A 21,983-nucleotide genomic window follows, 5' to 3' on the forward strand; every position below is an offset into this window, starting at 1 on the left:
TTTTTACTCCTCAGAGCCCCTTGTTACTGTTCCCCATTGCTTTAGATCTAGAAACAGACACAAGTCCTGGAAAGTCCCAGAGGGAAATGCACAAACTGTGATGACCCATAGGAAGGTGCAATACCACCAGAAGCACTGCAAGATTTTTGCCACTCTATATGAACCTAAATCCGAGGGTTCATCTATAGAAATGGATCCCAAGGGAGTAGAAGTAGGACGGAAGGAATATTGTGTTGGATACGGCTAGGTTTACTTCTTGATACAGGTGCACTAGGTAGAAATTCTGGAGCCACTGTATTAGTTTGAGCAGCTGTCAGCAATTTTACATTGTTCACTTGAACCAGTTCACTGAAAACTTGCACCCAAAGGTGGCCTACAGGAAATGAACTCTAAATGCCTCAATGTCTTTGATACATTTCTTGTAGTCAAAAATATGTAAAGCCTTAGCTGAATTAGAAAGCTACAGTAAATTTATCATGTAGGACATGTTCATTCGCCCACATCTATAGCTCCAGGTATTATCAGGAAGACATAACCTTCAACAAGTCTGTGAGAAACATACTTATGGGAACTGTCCTTGCAACCTCAAAGCATTCTGTGGTGGCGATTTTATGAAGGACGGTGGGAACCGCTGCCATTTCCTGGGATTTCTGAAATTAATGGGAGTGTCTTAGTCAGGGTTGCTAAAAGACACAGAAAGAGCGAGTAGAGATAGCTAGATAGCTAATGGTGATTACAACTTTTTTTATATTCATAAAACCATAGACCCAACTTAATTTCCAAAGCATATGAAAAGGGTTAAATAAATAATACCAAAACCAAACCTGTTGCTGTCGAGTCGATTCGGACTCATGGCGACCATGTAGGACACAGTAGAACTGCCACACAGGGTTTCCAAAGAGCGCCTGGTGGATTCAAACTGCCGACCTTTTGGTTATCAGCCGTAGCACTTAGCCACTACAGCACCAGGGTTTGAACAAATAATAGTACAAGTAAACGAAGTGGAAAAAAAAAAAAAACTTGTTAGTCAAAAGGAACTGCGGGGGAGGCGGGGCCAAGATGGCTGACTAGGTAGAAGCTACCTCGGCTCCCTCTTGCAACACAGACTTGGAAAAACAAGTGAGTCGATCACACACATGACAATGTATGAACCCTGACCATCAAACACAGATCTAAAATGTTGACCTGAGTGACAGAGACTGAGAACCAGCAACCATGGGGAAGCAATGACTGTTTTCAGAGCCTGGAGCCAGCGTCCCAGTCAGAAAACCTTGGCACCGGGCTTTGGACTGGGCACAGGGGAGCTGAGCACCGCATCTTGAGAGGGGACAAACACGGGGTGCAGCCCTAGCCCCCAGACATGACCTCGGGGGAAACCCACCCAGTGCAGTCAGGCAGTACAGGGACGCGGCTGACAGGAGGAGAAGTCACCGGGAGGCAGTGACTGGTGTTGGAGCCTGGAGTGTGGAGTCCCAGCAGGGGAACCTTGGCGCTGGGCTTTGGACTGGAAGCGGAGGAACTGACAACAGCTTCTGAGACACCACAAGCAAAGGACGTGGGCCTGAACGTCGGGGACAGTCTGGACCCAGCCAAGGCGTACAGGCTACACACCCCTCGGGAATCTCAGATAAAACAGTCATCACCAAACAAGATAAGTAACTTTGTCTATATTCCGGGGTGCTACTCCCTCCTATCTATCTGATGCCTCCCCTCCCCTTCCCAGGGGGCTTCATTAACACTGGAATTTCCTGAGCCAGAGAGTGAAGTGCTCTGTGGTTTTTGTTTTCTTTTGTTTTGTTTTTTTGTCTTTTCCTAACCCATTCTCCTGGCCTGAGAAAAACAGCTACAAAAAACCCAGGGACCAAAAATCCTTCTCTGACTTCCCAAAATTGGACTAAAAATACAGAACCAGCTCCAGCCAAGCATATGAGATCCACAGTCTTGGGTTTTCATCCCTACAGGGAACAAGGTGGCTATTATAATGCAAAGGCAATTCTGATAGGGATCTGACTGTAATTGTTTTAGCAGATTACTGGAAAGACAAGTTTCCCAGGTCTGATATCTCTTCATATTAAACAGACCCCTCACTCGCCCACAACGGGGAACTGAGGGCTGAAGCTCCCCCCAGGCCACCTAGCCTCGTGCCTTAGCGGTCTGAGAATGGTATTACCTACCAATCTGTAGAGGTACATGCACTGGGTGCCTAAGGTACAGCGGCAGAGCCCACCCACCAAAGTGCTTTAGCAATAGAGACACACCTACCTCACTGGCACTTGGGGGAAGCATGTCAGTATCCTGCCCCCCCTGGAGTGTGACCCCCTGCTGCTACTAGAATCTGGTGCACACAACTAGCACCGCTACTCCTCTAGGTGGACAGGTGACAGTCTGCACCACACACTTGGTGACACAAAATCAGATTCTACTGAAGAATAGTGAATGGACTCTCAGGCTTATATTTGTGGTAACAGCCCAAACCAGCTGGTAATAGGATATAATTGATTCAAGGGCTACAGCAATCAAGACAGCCAATCTAGTAGCCCATCTATGTATATTGAAAGAAAACAAAACAAGATACGACTCAGTGAGCAAATATAAAATAAATCACTACAATATCTTATAGATGGCATGGAGACAGCAGTCGATATCAAACCACATAAAGAAGCAGGCCATGATTGCTTCTAAAACTCCCCAAATTAAAGAATCAAAATCCTTCCCAAATGAAGATACAATCTTGGAATTACCTGATGCAGAATATAAAAAACTAATTTACAGAATGCTTCAAGACATCAGGGATGACCTCAGAAATGAAATAAGGCAATTTTTTTTTTTTTACAGAAAAAGCCAAGGAATACACTGATAAAGCAGTTGAAGAAATCAGAAAGATTTTTGAAGAACATAGTAGAGAAATTAATAAGCTCCAAGAATCCGTAAAGAGACAGCATTCAGAAATCCAAAAGATTAACAGTAAAATTACAGAATTAGACAACTCAATAGGAAGTCAGAGGAGCAGAATCAAGCAATTGGAATGCAGAGTGGGGGACCTGGAGGATAAGGAAATTGACACCAATATAGCTGGAAAAAATCAGATAAAAGAACTAAAAACAATGAAGGAACCCTAAGAATCATGTGGGACTCTATCAAGAATAACTTGCATGTGATTGGAGTTCCAGAACAGAGAGGGATAACAGAAAATACAGAGAGAATAGTTGAAGATCTGTTGGCAGAAAACTTCCCTGACATCATGAAAGACGAAAGGATATCTATCCAAGATGCTCATCGAACCCCATATAAGATTGATCCAAAAAGATCACCAAGACATATTATCATCAAACTTGCCAAAACCAAAGATAAAGAGAAAAATTTTAAAGCAGCCAGGGATAAAAGAAAGGTCTCCTACAAAGGGGAATCAATAAGAATAAGTTCAGACTACTCTTTTTTTTTTACTCAGCAGAAACCATGCAGTCAGGAAGGCAATGGGATGACATATATAGAGCACTGAAGGAGAAAAACTGCCAGCCAAGGATCATATATCCAACAAAACTCTCTCTGAAATATGAAGGTGAAATTAAAACATTTACAGATAAACACAAGCTTAGAGAATTTGCAAAAACCAAACCAAAGCTACAAGAAATACTAAAGGAAATTGTTTGGTCAGAAAATCAATAATATCAGATACCAGCACAACACAAGGTCACAGAACAGAACATCCTGATACCAACTCAAATAGGGAAATCACAAAACAAATTAAGATTAATTTTTAAAAAGAAAAAAGTGCTCAAAACAGGGAATCATTGAAGTCAATATGTAAAAGATCACAATAATCAAAAAGAGGGACTAAATACAGGAGGCATAGAACTGCCATATGGAGAGGAAAACAAGGTGAAATAGGATGATACAAGTTAGGTTTTTACTTAGAACAATACGGGTAAATATTAAGGTAACCGCAAAGAGATATAACAATTCCATAACTCAAAATAAAAACCAAGAAAAACATAACGACTCAGCAAACATAAATTCAACTACTATGAAAATGAGGAACACACAATTTATAAAGAAAAACGTCTGAGCACAAAAAAGTAAGTGGAAAAATGAAATTGTCAACAACACACATAAAAAGGCATCAAAATGACAGCACTAAACACACATCCATAATCATGCTGAATGTAAATGGACTAACTGCACCAATACAGAGACAGAGAGTCTCAGACTGGATAAAGAAACACGATCCGTCTATATGATGCCTATAAGAGACACATCTTAGACTTAGAGACACAAACAAACTAAAACTCAAAGGATGGAAAAAATATATCAAGCAAACTACAAGCAAAAAAGAGCAGGAGTAGCAATATTAATTTCTGACAAAATAGACTTTAAAGTTATAAAGGATAAAGAAGGACACTACATAATGATTAAAGGGACAATTGACCAGGAAGATATAACCATATTAAATATTTATTCACCCAATGACAGGGCTGCAAGATACATAAAACAAACTTTAACAGAACTGAAAAGTGAGATAGACACCTCCACAATTACAGTAGGAGACTTCAACACGCCACGTTCGGAGAAGGATAGGACTTCCAGTAAGAAGCTCAATAGAGACAGGGAAGACCTAATTGCTACAATTAACCAACTTGACCTTGTAGACTTATACAGAACACTCCACCCAACAGCTGCAAAGTATAGTTTCTTTTCTAGTGCACATGGAACATTCTCTAGAATAGACCACATATTAGGTCATAAAACAAACCTTTGCAGAATCGAAACACTGAAATATTACAAAGCATCTTCTCACACCACAAGGCTGTAAAAGTGGAAATCAATAACAGAAAAATCAGGGAAAAGAAATCAAATACTTGGAAACTGAACAATACCCTACTCAAAAAAGGCTGGGATATAGAGAACATTGAAAAAGGGAATAAAAAATTCATAGAATGCAACGAGAATGAAAACACTTCCTGTCAAAACCTCTGGGACACAGCAAAAGCAGTGCTCAGAGGTCAATTTATATCGATAAATGCACACATACATAAAGAAGAAAGAGCCAAAATCAGAGAACTGTCCCTACAACTTGAACAAATAGAAAGCGAGCAACAAAAGAATCCATCAGGCACCAGAAGAAAACAAATAATAAAAATTAGAGCTGAACTAAGTGAATTAGAGAAGAGAAAAACAATTGAAAGAATTAACAAAGCCAAAAGCTGGTTCTTTGAAAAAATTAACAAAATTGATAAACCATTGGCCAGACTAATTAAAGAAGTACAGGAAAGGAAACAAATAACCCAAATGAGAAACGAGATGGGCCACATCACAACAGACCCAACGGAAATTAAGAGAATCGTATCAGATTATCACGAAAAATTGTACTCTAACAAATTTGCGAACTTCGAAGAAATGGATGAATTCCTAGAAAAACACCACCTACCTAAACTAACACAATCAGAAGTAGAACAACTAAATAGACCCGTAACAAAAAAAGAGATTGAAAAGGTAATCAAAAAACTCCCAACAAAAAAAGCCCTGGCCCAGACAGCTTCACTGCAGAGCTCTACCAAACTTTCAGAGAAGAGTTAACACTACTAAAGGTATGTCAAAGCATAGAAAATGATGGAATACTACCTAACTCATTCTATGAAGCCACCATATCCCTGATACCAAAACCAGGTAAAGACACCACAAAAAAAGAAAATTACAGACCTATATCCCTCATGAACATAGATGCAAAAATCCTCAACAAAATTCTAGCCAATAGAATCCAACAACACATCAAAAAAATAATCCACCACGACCAAGCGGGATTTATATCAGATTTTTTTTTATGCAAGGCTGGTTTAATATTAGGAAAACCATTAATGTAATCCACCATATAAATAAAACAAAAGGCAAAACCTACATGATCTTATCAATTGATGCAGAAAAGGCATTTGACACACATTCATGATAAAAACTCTCAGCAAAATAGGAATTGAAGGAAAATTCCTCAACATAATAAAGGGCATCTATACAAAGCCAACAGCCAACATCATTCTAAATGGAGAGAGCCTGAAAGCATTCCCCTTGAGAACGGGAACCAGACAAGAATGCCCTTTATCACCGCTCTTATTCAACATTGTGCTAGAGGTCCTAGCCGGAGCAATTAGGCTAGACAAAGAAATAAAGAGCATCCAGATTGGCAAGGAAGAAGTAAAATTATCTCTATTCGCAGATGACATGATCTTATACACAGAAAACCCCAAGGAATCCTCCAGAAAACTACTGAAACTAGTAGAAGAGTTTGGCAGAGTCTCAGGTTATAAGATAAACATACAAAAATCACTTGGATTCCTCTACAGCAACAAAAAGAACATCAAAGAGGAAATCACCAAATCAATACCATTCACAGTAGCCCCCAAGAAGATAAAATACTTAGGAATAATTCTTACCAAAGATGTAAAAGACCTATACAAAGAAAACTACAAAGCACTAGTGCAAGAAACTAAAAAGGACCTACATAAGTGGAAAAACATACCTTGATCATGGACAGGAAGACTTAACATAGTAAAAATGTCTATTCTACCAAAAGTCACCTATACATACAATGCACTTCTGATCCAAATTCCAATGACATTTTTTAATGTGATGGAGAAACAAATCACCAACTTCATATGGAAGGGAAAGAAGCACCGGAGAAGTAAAGCATTCCTGAAAAAGAAGAAGAAAGTGGGAGACCTCACTCTACCTGATTTTAGAACATATTATACAGCCACAGTAGTCAAAACAGCCTGGTACTGGTACAACAACAGGCACATAGACCAATGGAACAGAATTGAGAACCCGCATATAAATCCATCCACATACGAGCAGCTGATATTTGACAAGGGCCCAGTGTCAGTTAATTGGGGAAAAGATAGTCTTTTTAACAAATGGTGCTGGCATAACTGGATATCCATTTCCAAAAAAATGAAACAGGACCCATACCTCACACCATGCACAAAAACTAACTCCAAGTGGATCAAAGACCTAAACATAAAGACTAAAATGATAAAGATCATGGAAGAAAAAATAGGGACAACGTTAGCAGCCCTAATGCAAGGCATAAACAGAATACAAAACTTTACCAAAAATGACGAAGAGAAACCAGATAACTGGGAGCTCCTAAAAATCAAACACCTATGCTCATCTAAAGACTTCACCAAAAGAGTAAAAAGACCACCTACACATTGGGAAAAAATTTTCAGCTATGACATCTCCGAACAGCACCTGATCTCTAAAATCTATATGATTCTGTCCAAACTCAACCACAAAAAGACAAACAACCCAATCAAGAAGTGGGCAAAGGCTATGATCGCGCACTTCACTAAAGAAGATATTCAGGCAGCTGACAGATACATGAGAAAATGCTCTCGATCATTAGCCATTAGAGAAATGCAAATTAAAACTACAATGAGATTCCATCTCACTGCAACAGGGCTGGCATTAATCCAAAAAACACAAAATAATAAATGTTGGCAAGGCTGCGGACAGATTAGAACTCTTATACACTGCTGATGGGAGTGTAAAATGGTACAACCACTTTGGAAATCTATCTGGCATTTTCTTAAAAAGTTAGAAATAGAACTACCATACAACCCAAAAATCCCACTCCTCGGAATATACCCTAGAGAAATAAGAGCCTTTATACGAACAGATATATGCACACCCGTGTTTATTGCAGCTCTGTTTACAATAGCAAAAAGCTGGAAGCAACCAAGGTGTCCATCAACGGATGAATGGTTAAATGAATTATGGTATATTCACACCATGGAATGCTACGCATCAATAAAGAACAGTGATGAATCTGTGAAACATTTCACAACATGGAGGAACCTGGAAGGCACTATGCTGAGTGCAATTAGTCAGAGGCAAAAGGACAAATATTGTATAAGACCACTATTATAAGATCTTGAGAAATAGTATAAACTGAGAAGAACACATTCTTTTGTGGTTATGGGGGCGGGGGGAGGGAGGGTGGGAGAGGGTTATTTACTGATTAGTTAGTAGATAACTAACTACTAGGTGAAGGGAAGGACAATACTCAATACATGGAAGGTCAGCTCAACTGGACTGGACCAAAAGCAAAGAAGTTTCCGGGATAAACTAAATGCTTCAAAGGTCAGCGGAGCTAGGGCGTGGGTTTGGGGACTACGGCTTAAGGGGACTTCTAAGTCAACTGGCAAAAATAATTTTGTTATGAGGGCATTCTGCACCCCACTTTGAAGTGTGGCGTCTGGGGCCTTAAATGCTAACAAGCGGCCATCTAAGATGCATCAATTGGTCTCAACCCACCTGGATGAAAGGAGAATGAAGAACACCAAGGTCACACAATAACTATGAGCCCAAGAGACAGAAAGGGCCACATGAACCAGAGACTTACATCTTCCTGAGACCAGAAGAACTAGATGGTGCCCGGCCACAACTGGTGACTGCCCTGACAGGAAGCACAACAGAGAACCCCTGAGGGAGGAGATCAGTGGGATGCAGACCCCAAATTCTCATAAAAAGACCAGACTTAATGGTCTGACTGAGACTAGAAGAATCCCGGTGGTCGTGGTCCCCAAACCTTCTGTTGGCCCAGGACAGGAACCATTCCGGAAGACAACTCAGCAGACGTGGAAGGGACTGGGCAATGGGTTGGAGAGAATTGCTGATGAAGAGTGAGCTACTTGTATCAGGTGGACGCTTGAGACTGTCTTGGCATCTCCTTTTTGGAGGGGAGATGGGAGGGTAGAGAGGGTTAGAAACTGGCAAAACCGGCACAAAAGGAGAAGCTGGAAGGAGGGAGCCGGCTGACTCATTAGGGGGAGAGTAAGTGGGAGTATGGAGTAAGGTGTATATAAGCTTATACGTGACAGGCTGACTTGATTTGTAAATTTTCACTTAAAGCACAATAAAAATTATTAAAAAAAAAATTTGCTGGGATTTTGATTGGAATTGTATCGAATCTGTAGATCAAGTTGGGAAAAATTGTCATCTTAATAATATTAAGTCTTCCTATGGATAAACATGGTATAACTCTCCATTTATTTAGATTTCCTTTTATTTGTTTCACCAAAGTTTTGTAGTTTTCCTCATATAGATCCGCTACATATTTTAGTTAGATTTATACCTAATATTTCATTTTTATGCTAACAAAAATGTGTGTTTTAAATTTCGAATTCCAATTTTTTATATAATTTTATTTATTTTGTTGTTGAGAATATACACAGCAAAACATAACCAGCTCAACCAGTTTACATGTACCATTAAATGATATTGATTACGTTCTTTGAAAAAAAAACAAAACAAAAAGCAACTCCGATGATTCCTCTTTCAATCATTACTGAGTTCTCAGTTTCCAAGCAAAGAGAATGGAAGGCTAACTAAGTTGCTCTCTGCCTTTATATAGTAAGATGTAAGGAGCAGAAGCTCTGGGGACATCTTAACACTTACAAAATTTGAGGCGCGTCCCTGGGTGGGCTCAACCACCAAATTTTCGGTTAACAGCCGAACGCGCTAATCGATTTCGCCACAGAGAACACAGATAAATGTTTCCTTTTCAACAAGGAGTGAACGCCTGTGAAGCACTAGGCGGTGCCAGACGCTTTCTGCGGAGCCAATTGCGCAAATCCTCGAAAAACGCGACATGCTGGGGCAACAAATCCTGTTGTTCTTCGCGTTTGGGTGAGTCTGAAGCTAGGAGGACAGCCGAATGGCCTTCGCCCCTCCTTGCTCCTCGTCCGCCTCAGATGCCAGCGACCCCCGGAGACCCTCGGGTCTGCAACCCCCGCCTGAGCCCAGTGGGATCCACGGCACGGCTGCTCCGCCTTCGCCCGCCCGCCCGCGCCCTGGACGCCCCCTGCTCTCCTCGGTTGCGGTCGGTGTGGCGGGAGCGCGGAAAATAAACGGGGAAAGGGGACTGGTGAAGAAGAGCGAAGGAAAGCTGGGAGGCGTAGAGGATAACCAGACCTTCAGGAGGCCTGTGCACAGACTCTGGCGAGGTCCTGGGGAGGAGAGAATGGTTTTTAAGGTGTAGCACAACGGGGAAGGAGGAGCTGAGAGACGGCAGGAAATGGGAGAAAAGCGGCGCACCGGTGGCTGTTCAAGAACAAAACGACAAAACACTGTGAATGTTTTTCTCTCAATACAGTTTAAGAAGACCAGCGAGCGCTGGTAGGTTTGTGGTGCGCCGTGATCGTATACTGGTGAGTACTCTGCAATGTGGCCTCAGCAACCTCGGTTCGAATCCGAGTCATGGCAGTATCTGGCACATGTTTTGTCACGTACCGCCGCGCTTCTTATGGCTTGGTTTGCGTTTCATTCCCGCACTGCATCGCTCCCCACCTGCGGCTAGAAGGCAGCAAGCCTTCCAGCTAGGGGTCAGAAGGACAGGAACCCTGACAGTGAGCATACCTGGAGCCTGGTCTAAGGGAAACCTTGCGTGCGCCCCATATCCGGGCAAAAGGTGAAATGCCTCTCACTCAGCCTTAGAAGCACCTTCCACTGTTGAGATGATGTGGTCATAACCGTTTTCCTGGTAAAGGTATTTCAAATACAAGCCTGGCTTTTTTACACGAAACCAGAATTTACTTTTTTTTTTTTTAATAATTTTTATTGTGGTTTAAGTCAAAGTTTACAAATCAAGTCAATATCTCACACATAAACCCATATACACCTTGCTACACACTCCCAGTTACTCTCCCCCTAGTGAGACATCCCACTTTCTCTTTTCCTGTCCATTTCTCCAGCTTGTAACCCCTCCACCTTCTCATCTCCCCTCCAGGCAGGAGATGCCAACAGAGTCTCAAGTGTCCACCTGATCCACGAAGCTCACTCCTCAGCAGCATCCCTCTCCAACCCATTGTCCAGTCCAACCCCTGTCTGAAGAGTTGGCTTTGGGAATGGTTCCTGTCTTGGGCTAACAGAAGGTCTGGGGACCATGAACTCTGGGGTCCTTCTAGTCTCAGTCAGACCATTAAGTCTGGCCTTTTCACAAGAATTTAGGGTCTGCATCCCACTGCTCTCCTAGTCCCTCAGGGTCTCTCTGTTGTGTTCCCTGTCAGGGCAGTCATCTGTTGAAGCCAGGCACCACCTAGTTCTTCTGGTCTTAGGCTGATGTAGTCTCTGGCTTGTGCGGCTCTTTCTGTCTCTTGGGCTCATAATTACCTTGTGTCCTTGATATTCTTCATTCTCCTTTGGTTCAGGTGGGTTGAGACCAATTGATGAATCTTAGAAGGCTGCTTGCTAGCGTTTAAGACCCCAGAAGCTGCTCTCCAAAGTAGGATGCAGAATGTTTTCTTAAAAGACTTTATTACGCCAGTTGACTTACACGTCCCCTGAAACCATGGTTTCCAAACTCCTACCCCTGCTGCGCTGGCCATAGAAGCATTCAGTTTATTCAGGAAACTTCTTTGCTTTTGGTTTAGTCCACTTGTGCTGACCTCACCTGTATTGTGTGTTGTCTTTCCCTTCACCTAAAGTAGTTCTTATCTACTATCTAATTAGTGAATACCCCTCTCCCTCCCTCCCTCCCTCCTCCTCTAGTAAGCATCAAAGAATATTTTTTCTCTGTTCTTATAATACTGGTCTTATACAATATTTATCCTCTTGCAACTGACTGATGTCACTCAGCAAAATGGCTTCCAGATTCGTCCATGTTATGAAATGTTTCACAGATCCATTTCTTTGTCGATGCGTAGTATTCCACTGTGTAAATATACCGTAATTTATTTATCCATTCATCCATTGTTGGGCACCTTGGTTGCTTCCAGTGCTGCAGTGAACATGGGTGTGCATATATCTGTTCGTGGAAAGGTTTTATTTCTCTAGAATATATTCCAAGGAGTGGGATTGTTGGATCCTATGGTCGTTCTATTTCTCGTTTTTTAAGGAAGCGCCAAATTGATTTCCAAAGTGGTTGTACCGTTTTCCATTCTCTCCAGCAGTGTATAAGCGTTCCAGTCTCTCCACAAACTCTCCAACATTTATTATTTTGTGTATTTTGGATGAATGTCAGCCTAGTTGGAGTGCAATGGGATCTCACTGTAGTTTTGATTTGCATTTCTCTACTGGCTAATGATCCTGAGCATTTCTTCATGTATCTGTTAGCTACCTGAATGTCTTCTTTAGTGATGCCTGTTCATATCTTTTGCCCATTTTTTCCTTGGGTTATTTGTCTTTTTGTAGTTGAGTTTTCCCAGTATCATGAAGATTTTAGACATCAGAAAAGTCACAGCTGAAAACTTTTTCCCAGTCTGTAGGTAATCATTTTACTCTTTTGGTGAAGTCTTTGTGTGAGCATAGGTGTTTGATTTTTAGGAGCTCCCAGTTATCTTGCCTTGGCGATCTGGTACCCCCACACCCTTCTGGTTCAACCTGCAGAGAAGCTTAAGGCTGAGCTGTATTCTGAACCCTGCCAAGCACACACGTGTGATGCGAAAGGGCGCACTGGGTGAGCTGTGGTTCCCCTGGGGCCCCGGCTGCTCTTTCTGCTCCTGTAGGGGAAGGACAACTGGCCCCTTCATTCTGTGCAAAAGAACATCAAAGGGACACCAGGATAGAATAGCAGTGAATCCTTTCCTCTGGGTGGGCAGGGGAAGAGGTGCAGGAGACAGATCAAAGAAGGAAGGAAAGGGAAAAAAAACATGTTATGAAATTTCCTGATCTAAAGCTACAGTGAAGTCAGAGTCCTCTGGAACTGAGCCCTCGGTAGCTGAGGGCGGGGGGACAGGTGATCTAGTCCAGTTGTATCCCTGTCTCCAGTTTGAACCAAAGCAGAACAAGGCCAAGCACCGCGTCCTGGTTTCCAGTGAGCAGGCAAGTCCTCACCTTTCCCAGAGTGAGAACACTTGAACTCTGGGTGTGAATGGAACATGGTAAGCACTGCACCAAGGACAGCGACTGCTGGAAGAAAGGGCACGATTTTCCCAACCAGTGGTTTTTGTTCGTTTGTTTGTTTTTGCCTTTTCTTTGTTAAAACTTAACTTTCAAAGGATGAAAATGCTGAGGCACATGAAGTTTAAGACACCTATCCAGGCCATACAAGGGCTGAATCAGATTCCTAACCCAGAGCCTGCCTTCTTGAACACAGATTAGACTAGGCCTCTCCAATTCTGTTTCAGTTTTTTCTGGGTTTCTCAGCTACAGAAAAGGAGAGAGAGAATGTCAGAGATGGAGGAGTAATAAGGGGGAGATGGAGGGATGCATGGCTCCTGTAGCTGTCAGAGAGCAAAGCGCGTAACTATTGTGAATGTTTTGCAATATAGAGAAGATTCCTGTGAGGCCAAGACAAGCTTATTGTGATCAGGAGAGGAATCTGAGATGTCAGAGATTCAAAAATTAAAACAACAATGGTAAAGTCCCTAGAAGAAAATTGGGGAGAATACATTCACCATCCTGGGGTAAAAAGATTTTTCTTAGAGAACACAATAGGCCTTATATATAAAGAAAAAAAAGTTTTTTAGATACATTAGATTTCATTGAAATTAAAAGCTTCTGTTCATGAAAAACCACCTAAGAAAGTGAAAAGGCAAGCTACGGACTGGGAGAAAATATTTACAACATGATTATCTGCAAAATGACTCAAATCTTGTATACAGAACTTTTAGAGATCAGCAATAAAAAGTCAACTCCAATAACAGTGTGCAAAATATTGAATAAACTTTCTCCACAAAGGAGGATTTCTAAATGGCCAAAAGGCTGAGGAAAACAAGACCCATGTCATTACTCATTAGGGAAACACAAATTTAAACCATGAAAAGGTACCCTTACAAACCCACCAGAATGGTGCATTTAAAAGGCAGAGAACACCAAGTGCTGACAAGGATGTGGAACAACTGCAACCAGCTTTGCTGGTGAGAAACCATCGTAGGGGACCCTTTGGCATCTTCTATCAAGGTTTAACTGGCACCTATCCTTTGATCCAGGAGTTCCAGTCCTTAAACGGAAATGGATGCACGTGTCCACACAAAGACTCAGGCGAGCATACTCATAGGAGCGTTTTCACAATAGCCGAAACTGGAAATAGCCCAAATGTCCATCGACTGTGGTTTACTCACACATTGGAATAACATCAACAATACTACAATGAAGAAGTGATAGACGAACAACATAGACATATCTTGAAAACATAATGTTGTGTGGAAAAAAAGAAATAGAGTCAGACACAAAAAATGTGCATTCATTCATGTGCATTTCAAGAATAGGCAAAACTAATCTCTGGTGAGAGACCTCAGAAGAGTGATTAATTAAACCGGGAGGGGGTAAGGGATGGGGATTACCCAGAAAGGAGCTCCTTGGACCTTGGTGGGATGATGGAAACTTTCTGTAACTTGATTACATTTGTCAAAATTCAGTAATTGTTCACTAAAGATTCCTGTATTATTGTTGTTAGGTGCTGTCGAGTCGGCTCTGACTCGTACTGACCCTATGCACAACAGAAGGATACACTGCCCGGTCCTGCACCATACTTAGAATCGGTATGCTTGAGCCCATTGTTGCAGTCACTGTGTCAATCCACCTTGTTTAGGGTCTTCCTCTTTTCTGCTGACCCTGTACTTTGCCAAGCATGATGTCCTTCTCGAGATACTGATCCCTCCTGATAACATGTCCAAAGTATGTAAGATGCAGTCACACCATCCTTGCTTCTAAGGAGCATTCCGGTTGTACTTTTTCCAAGACAGAGTTATTCCTTCTTCTGGCAGTCCACGGTATATTCACTATTCTTCACCAACACCACAATTCAAAGGCAACAATTCTTCTTTGGTCTTCCTTATGCATTGTCCAGCTGTCACATGCATATGATGCGATTGAAAATACCATGGCTTGGGTCAGGTGCACCTTAGTCTTCAAGGTGACATCTTTGCTCTTCAACACTTTAAAGAGGTCCTTTGCAGCAGATGTACCCAATCAGTGCAGCGCGTCTTTTGATTTCTTGACTGCTGCTTCCATGGCTGTTGATTGTGGATCCAAATAAAATGAAATCCTTGACAACTTCAATCTTTTCTCTGTTTATCATGATGTTGCTCATTGGTCCAGTTGTGAGGATTTTTGTTTTCTTTATGCTGAGGTGCAATCCATACTGAAGCTGTGGTCTTTGATCTTCATTAATAAGTGATACTCATACACTTCAATAATGTACTGTTAGCATAAAAACGGAGGGACAAGCGGTGAGGGACATGGCCCGCAAATGGACTATGGCAGGAGGTTTGGATTTTACTGTAAACGCATTAAAAGTTTATTCTGGTTTCGTGTACAAAAGCCCAGCTGGTATTTGAAATACCTTTACCAGGAAAAAGGTTATGACCACATCATCTCAACAGTGGAAGGTACTTGTTAGGCTGAGTGAGAGGCATTTCACCTTTTGCAGGTTTCCCTTAGACCTGGCTCCAGGTATGCACGCTGTCGGGGTTCCTTCCCTTCTGACCTCTAGCTGTAAGGCCCGCTGCCTTCTAGGCGCAGATGGGGAGAGATGCCCCTGCGGGAATGAACTGCAAACCAAACGAAGCGCGCCAGTGAGTGACAAAATTAGCGCCAGACACTGCCGTGACTCGGATTTGAACCGAGGTTGCTGCGGCCACAACTCAGAGTACTAACCACTATACGATCACGGCGCACCGCAAACCCGTCAGCGCTCACTGGTCTTTAAACTTTATTGACATAAAAACATTCACACTGTTTTGTTCTTGAACAGCCACAGGTGCTCTGCTTTTCTCTCACTTCTTGCCATCTCTCAGCTCCTCCCTCCCCATTGTGCTACAGGATAGAAACCTTTCTCTCCTCCCCAGCACCTGGCCCGAGTCTCTGCACCTGCCTCCTGGAAGTCTTGTTCTCGCCCACGCCTCCCTGCTTTCCTTCGCCCCTCTTCACCGCTCCCCTTTCCTCACTTATTTTCCGCGCTCCGGCCCCACCTACAGCAAGCGAGGCGAGCGGGGGGCTTCCATGGTGCGTGCGGGCGGGCGAAGGCGGAGCAGCAGTGTCTTGGACCCTATTGGGGTCAGGCAGGGGTTGCAGACCCGGGGTCTCCGGGGGTCGCAGGCATCTGAGGCGGAGGAGGAGCAAGGAGGGGCGAAGGCCATTCGGCTGCCCTCCTAGCTTCAGACTCACCCAACGCACTGATTTTAACGCGATCAACAACACCATTTGTCACTCCAACCTGCCGGATTTTCCGAGGGTTTGTGCAGGTCGTACTGCAGAGAGCCGCTGGCACCGTCCGGTGGTTCAAAGGCATTCACTCCTTGTACAAACAGGTGGGGTTACCTGTGGTCTCTGTGGCGCAATCGGTTAGCGCGTTCGGCTGTTAACCGAAAGGTTGGTGGTTCGAGCCCACCCAGGGACGGTCCCCAGGTTTTGCACGTGTTAAGATATTCCCAGCGTTTCTGCTCCATAAATCTTACTAGTGAAAGGCAGAGAGAAATGGCAGTCACCCTTCTATCCTCTTCGCATGGAAACTGAGAACTCGGAAATGACTGAAAGAATCAGGGGAGTTGTTTTTGACTAAGAAGTCCCCCCCCCATATTATTTATTTGTAGTGTTATTTATTTAAGCCCCGGTGGAGTGGTGGTTGGAATCCTTGGTGACGTCGTGGTTAAGTGCTACGGCTGCTAACAAAAGAGTCGGCAGTTCGAATCCGCCAGGTGCGCCTTGGAAACTCTATGGGGCAGCTCTCCTCTGCCCTATAGGGTCGCTATGAGTCGGAATCGACTTGACGGCCCCGGGTTTTTGGTTTGGGTTGGTGTAGTGGTTAAGTGCTACGGCTGCTAACCAAAAGGTCAGCAGTTTGAATCCACCAGGCGCTCCTTGGAAACCCTGTGGGGCAGTTCTGTGTCCTATAGGTTCCCTATGAGTCCGAATCGACTGGACAGCAACGGGTTTGGGTTTAGCATGATTTATTTAACCCTCGCCATATACTTTGCAATTTAAGTTGCTTCTATGCTTTTATAATTACAAATAAAGTTGTAATCACCATCAGTTATCTAGCTATCTATTTATAATCCCTCGTTCTGTTTCTTTAGCAACCCTCACTAAGACTCCCATTAATTTGAGAAATCCCAGGTCAATGGCAGGGTTCCCACTATCCTTCATAAAATCGCCACCACAGAATGCTTTCAGGATGCAAGGACAGGTCCCTTAAATGTATTTCTCACATACTTGTTAAAGGTAATGTCTTCCTGTCCGTACCTGGGGCTGTAGATATGGGTGAATGAACATGTCTTACGTGATAAATTTCCTGTAGCTTTTTAATCCCCCCAAGGCTTTTTAAGGCTTTCGGTATTTTCCTCTACAATAAATGCATCAAAGACGCTCTGGCATTTCAAGTTCATGTACTGTAGGCCACCTTTGGGTGCAAGTTTTCAGTCAACTGCTTCAAGTGAACAATTTAGAATTGCTGGCAGCTGGTCAAAACACAGTGGCTCCAGAATTTCTATCTAGTGCACCTATGTCAATAAGTAAACCTAGCCGTATCCAACATTATGTTCCTTCCGCCCTGCTTCTAACCCCTTAGGATCCATTTCCATAGATACACCCCAGGATTTAGGTTCATATAAAGTGGCATCAATCTTGCAGTACTTCTGCTTGTATTGCACCTTCCTATGGGTCATCACAGTTTGTGCATTTCCCTCTGGGACTTACTGGGACTCGAGTCTGATTCTAGGTCTAAAGCAATGAGAAAAAGCAGCACTCCGCTGTGAGGAGTAAAGAGCAACTGTTTCTGCCCGGTTTCGAACCGGGGACCTTTCGCGTGTGAGGCGAACGTGATAACCACTACACTACAGAAACACCCGGGAAAACTCTCTGCTGCTCTTCTTTAACTTTTGCGGCTTTCAGTGGACGAAATTCAATCCCAGTTCGAAATTCCACTGCCAGCAGCAAAGTCCTGGAAAGGGCCTCAGTAAGCACCAAGCGAACCAAGGCTCACTGCATTTGCCTTGACTGGTCATTTCCCTCAAGGCTTAGCTTTAATGCCTCTTTGTTATCTCTTTCTCTTGTTCCTGCCACTTTCGTTTGCTTTTGGTGTGAGAACTCAAAGCAAACGTGTGGGGCCCCATTGTCCTTGTTTCGAGGGTAGGCGAGGAACCCTAAGCCAGGGAATATCGGGAGGCTCAGTCTCCTTTGCCCGAAGGGGTCGCTCGGTGCTTCCTGAGGCCCTTTTCTTTTTCAGTGTCAGCCGGTGGAGAAGGTTCAGGTGATAGAAGAGAACAAAGGGAACCTTTAGAACTCTCAGGAACTAAAACTAACATAAAGGATGTCTCGTTTGGTGCCCCGCCTCCCAACAACCAGATGAGAATTGTGTCCTGGTCTGAAATCTGATTTAGAGCAGAGAAATGAGGTCTGGCTAAAGATGCTGAGTAATTGGAAGTCTTCTTGCAATGTTTTTTTTTTTTTTTTTTTCCTTTTTCTCCTTACAAGGCTATTGGCGAACACTTGTCTATCCGCAAACAAAACCTGTTTCTGCCCGGTTTCTAAACAGGGACCTTTCGCGCATAAGACGAAGGTGATAAGCACTGCACTTCGGGAACCAGGCGAGTGAGCTAACCTAAGAATTTGCCCATGAAAATTGTAGGACCTGCAGTTTTCAAGTACTTTGGCTTCCAGCACAGGAAATTCAACTACATTTGAAATTCGACTGCCAGCAGCAAAGTGCTGGAGAAAGCCCTCGGGAAAAGCACCAACAATCCCTCAGGCAAAGGAGTCTGCAGCTTCGGTTAGGACATGATGTAGTTTTCTGCGCCAGATAAAAAAAAAAAAAAAAAAAAAATTTTTTTTTTTTTAATCTGTTAAGCTAGGACTTGGAGGAGGGCCCCGCCCCGAGAGCTTCGAGATCCCGCAGCTCATTAGAGTTTCCATTTTCAGAACGAAGCTCCTCTCGGGCTCTCCAGCTCCCCACAGCCCCGGAGCTGTGAAGGCTCTCACCCCGGGGCTTCGGACCAGCGCCTCGGTGGCCCCTTTAATGGCGCTGGTTCCATGAAAAGATGTGCAATGTTATTCATCCCCCCACTTGCTGGTAGTTGCCATGGAGTTGGTTAGGACTCAAGGCGACCACATGAGCGCAGTGCAGAACTTCCCCATAGGGTTTCAAGGCTGTAATTTGGTGCTGCCGTGGTTAAAGCGCTTGACTGCTAACTGAAAGGTCAGCAATTCGAATCCAGGAGCCGCTGTGCGGGAGAAAGATGTGGCAGCTTGCTTCTGTAAAGATGACAGCCTTGGAAACCCTGTGGGGCAGTTCTACTCTGTCCTATAGGGTCGCTATGAGTCAGAATCAACTGGATGGCAACTAAGCGCCCCTGCGTGGGTTCCAAACACAAACCTTTCAGTTAATAGGCGAGTGCTCAACCGTTTGGCAGAAAACCGGAAAACAAGCATTGCTGAGGATGTGGAAAATTGGAACCCGCACGCATTGCTGAAAGGATTGTAAAATGGTACAGCCTCTGGAAATCCGTCTGGCAGTTCCTCAAGAGTTAACCATAGAATTCCCAGATGACCCAACACCTCCACTACTAGGCATATGCCCCCCAAAATTGAAAGCAAAAAGTGCAAACAGATATTTGTACACCAGTGTTCACTGTAGCATTACTCACATTATCCAAAAGGTGTAAACAACCCAAGTGTCCATCAGCAGATGAATGGATGAACAAAATGTGGTCTATCCATACAATGGAATATTATTCAGCCATAAACAGGAAGTTGTGATACATGTTAAGACATGGAAGAACCTAGAAAAATTATGCTGTATGAAAGAAGCCAGATACAAAAGGACAAATATTATATGATCCCTCTTACTTGGAATCTCTAAAATAGCAAATGCGTAGAGACCAAAGTTTATTAGTGGTTACCAGGGGCGGGTGGGAGGGAAAAGGCAGGAAAGATTGCTTAAGGGGCACTGAATTTCTGTTAAGGATGTGGAAAAAGTCTGGAAACGGATAGTGGTGATGGTTCTGCAACATGGTGAACGTAATTACTGTCACTGAATTGTGCACATAAAGTGGTTGAAATAGCAAGTGTTTTGTTATCTATGTTATCACACACGCACACACGCAAAATGATCCACACGTCCGGGCCACCCAGGAACACCAGAACCCTCCCTCCAGGCCCTACCCTGCACTTTCCCTGGGGCCTGACCTGCACTCTTTCCTCAGAAGCCCTTTTGCCTCAGCTCCTCCCCTCTGTCCCCCTCTGACACTTGTGGAGTCTCTTGTTCTGTGCCACTCAGTTTCAGTCCACTACTTTAATCACACCTTCATGTTTTAGCTGCACCTTAGCAAAGGCTGAAACATGGGTCTTAGGGCACTTGGCTCTTTGAAAATATCTAACAAGCAACACGGGCCAAGCCAGCCTTGAAGACCTGCATTGGATTCTTTACAGAGGCAGAGAACAGCAGGCTACTGGAGAGCCACAAACTCACAGCGTGCAGCCCCGCATATCGCACACCTGGTTAGGGCCCAGTTCAAGAAATGGAAAAAAAGCGCTTTTGAAGCTTCTCTGCAGACAGAACACGAAGGGAGTTGGTTTCTTGACCCGGAGAGGCCAGTCGAGCAAGGGGTCTCAGGCATGTCCCCAACTTCCGAAGACAGGCCAGGAACAGGCTGATTTTGAGGGACAGAGCCAAATAAAAGGGGCAAAGGCAGCCCAACCCCAGGCCTTGCAATTAAGGGTCTCGAACCCTAAGGTCTGACCAACCGAAGGGCCACGCCTTAAACTGATGTCTCGCCTTTATCAGGAGAGTCCTTCGTCTAAACTCATAGCTCAGCAAAGGGAGGAACTGTATAGACCAACGTTCACATTTGACGGACAAAAAACCAAAACGTCTACCGCGTTCGAGTCTATTGCGACTCATAGCGAGCACGGTAGAACAGCCCCAAAGGGTTTCCAAAGAGCGGCTGGTGGATTCCAACTACGGACTCTACATAGCAGCCTGAGCTCTCAACCACTGTACTACCATGCGGAATACGAAAATTCCCTAATAATTAGATGTGGAGTGTGAGGAAAAGACCTGCGCCAAGGAGAGCTAGCACTTTTTGCCTGAGCATATGCAAGGGTGGAGTTGCCATCAACAAAGATGGGAAAAAAGGCAGGGGCAGCAGAATTTCGGGGACAAATCCGGAGTTCAATAAGGGGTCCCGGGGTCCTGGTTCAAAGAGTTATTCATGCAGGCTGTCTCCGTTTCTGTATCCATCTGAACCCTTTTTGATGCTGGAGTTCTTGGGCGCTCATGCTCGGCCCTCTTCCCACCCTGGGCACCTCCTCCCTGCAGGCTCCTGCCCTTCGCTGGACCCCAGCCACCGTCTCTTCACACGCTGCCGCCGCGCTGCCGCCGCGCAAAGGCGCACCTCTATGTCAGGTCTGAAGTGCGGCGGCGAGGAAGAGCCAGTTCACTCCGAAACTTGCGGAGACCTGACCGCCCTCGGCGTGCTGCAGGCTGACTGGCGTTTTGGAGAAGACAGGAGGAAAGGGCCTTGGGGGACGATCGCAGGAGTAGAGGATAGGCGTCCTGGCTTCCCGAGTTTGGTGAGAAGAGATGTACTATCTAGAGGCGGGGGATTACACCAGCCCCGACAGGTCCCCGGTGGTCTAGTGGCTAGGATTCGGCGCTTTCACCGCCGCGGCCCGGGTTCGATTCCCGGCCAGGGAGAGCCGTTTTGCGCTCTCTCTCCTCCGCCTGTTTGATGCAGAAGAGTCCTAGAATTGCCCAGGCTTGGAGAGGTGAGAGGCGACGAGCAACTGTTCAGCGGCTTGGGGCTCCCAACAGCTGTACCTTGCCCTTGGCCACCAGGAACCTTCACCGCTCCTGTGGTCCTCATCTTAGAAACCTAACCTTTCGCTCTCAGAATGTTCATCTCCAGAGAACAAAGTAGAACCTGTGACAAGAGCTCCAAATCTCCTTTTTCAAAACAATTGCAAACATAAAGTTGAAAGAGTAGTGACTTTATGCTTCACGCATTTACCAATGAACATTTTCCACATTAGCTTTCTCCATCTCTCCATATGTATGT

The 21,983-nt window shown here is 44.2% G+C and overlaps 3 non-coding genes across 3 annotated transcripts; 2 read left to right on the forward strand and 1 right to left on the reverse strand.

Moving 5' to 3' along the window:
- The first annotated feature begins 16,256 nt into the window (after positions 1 to 16,256).
- Positions 16,257 to 16,330, forward strand: TRNAN-GUU (transfer RNA asparagine (anticodon GUU)). The gene has a single exon. It is a non-coding gene; the product is annotated as a tRNA-Asn (tRNA).
- A 1,369-nt stretch (positions 16,331 to 17,699) lies between these two features.
- TRNAV-CAC (transfer RNA valine (anticodon CAC)) lies at positions 17,700 to 17,772 on the reverse strand. Its single transcript has one exon. It is a non-coding gene; the product is annotated as a tRNA-Val (tRNA).
- A 3,778-nt stretch (positions 17,773 to 21,550) lies between these two features.
- On the forward strand, positions 21,551 to 21,622 carry TRNAE-UUC (transfer RNA glutamic acid (anticodon UUC)). The gene has a single exon. It is a non-coding gene; the product is annotated as a tRNA-Glu (tRNA).
- Positions 21,623 to 21,983: the final 361 nt, after the last annotated feature.

Source organism: Elephas maximus, chromosome 3 (assembly GCF_024166365.1).
Source record: "Elephas maximus indicus isolate mEleMax1 chromosome 3, mEleMax1 primary haplotype, whole genome shotgun sequence".
NCBI lineage: Eukaryota > Metazoa > Chordata > Mammalia > Proboscidea > Elephantidae > Elephas > Elephas maximus.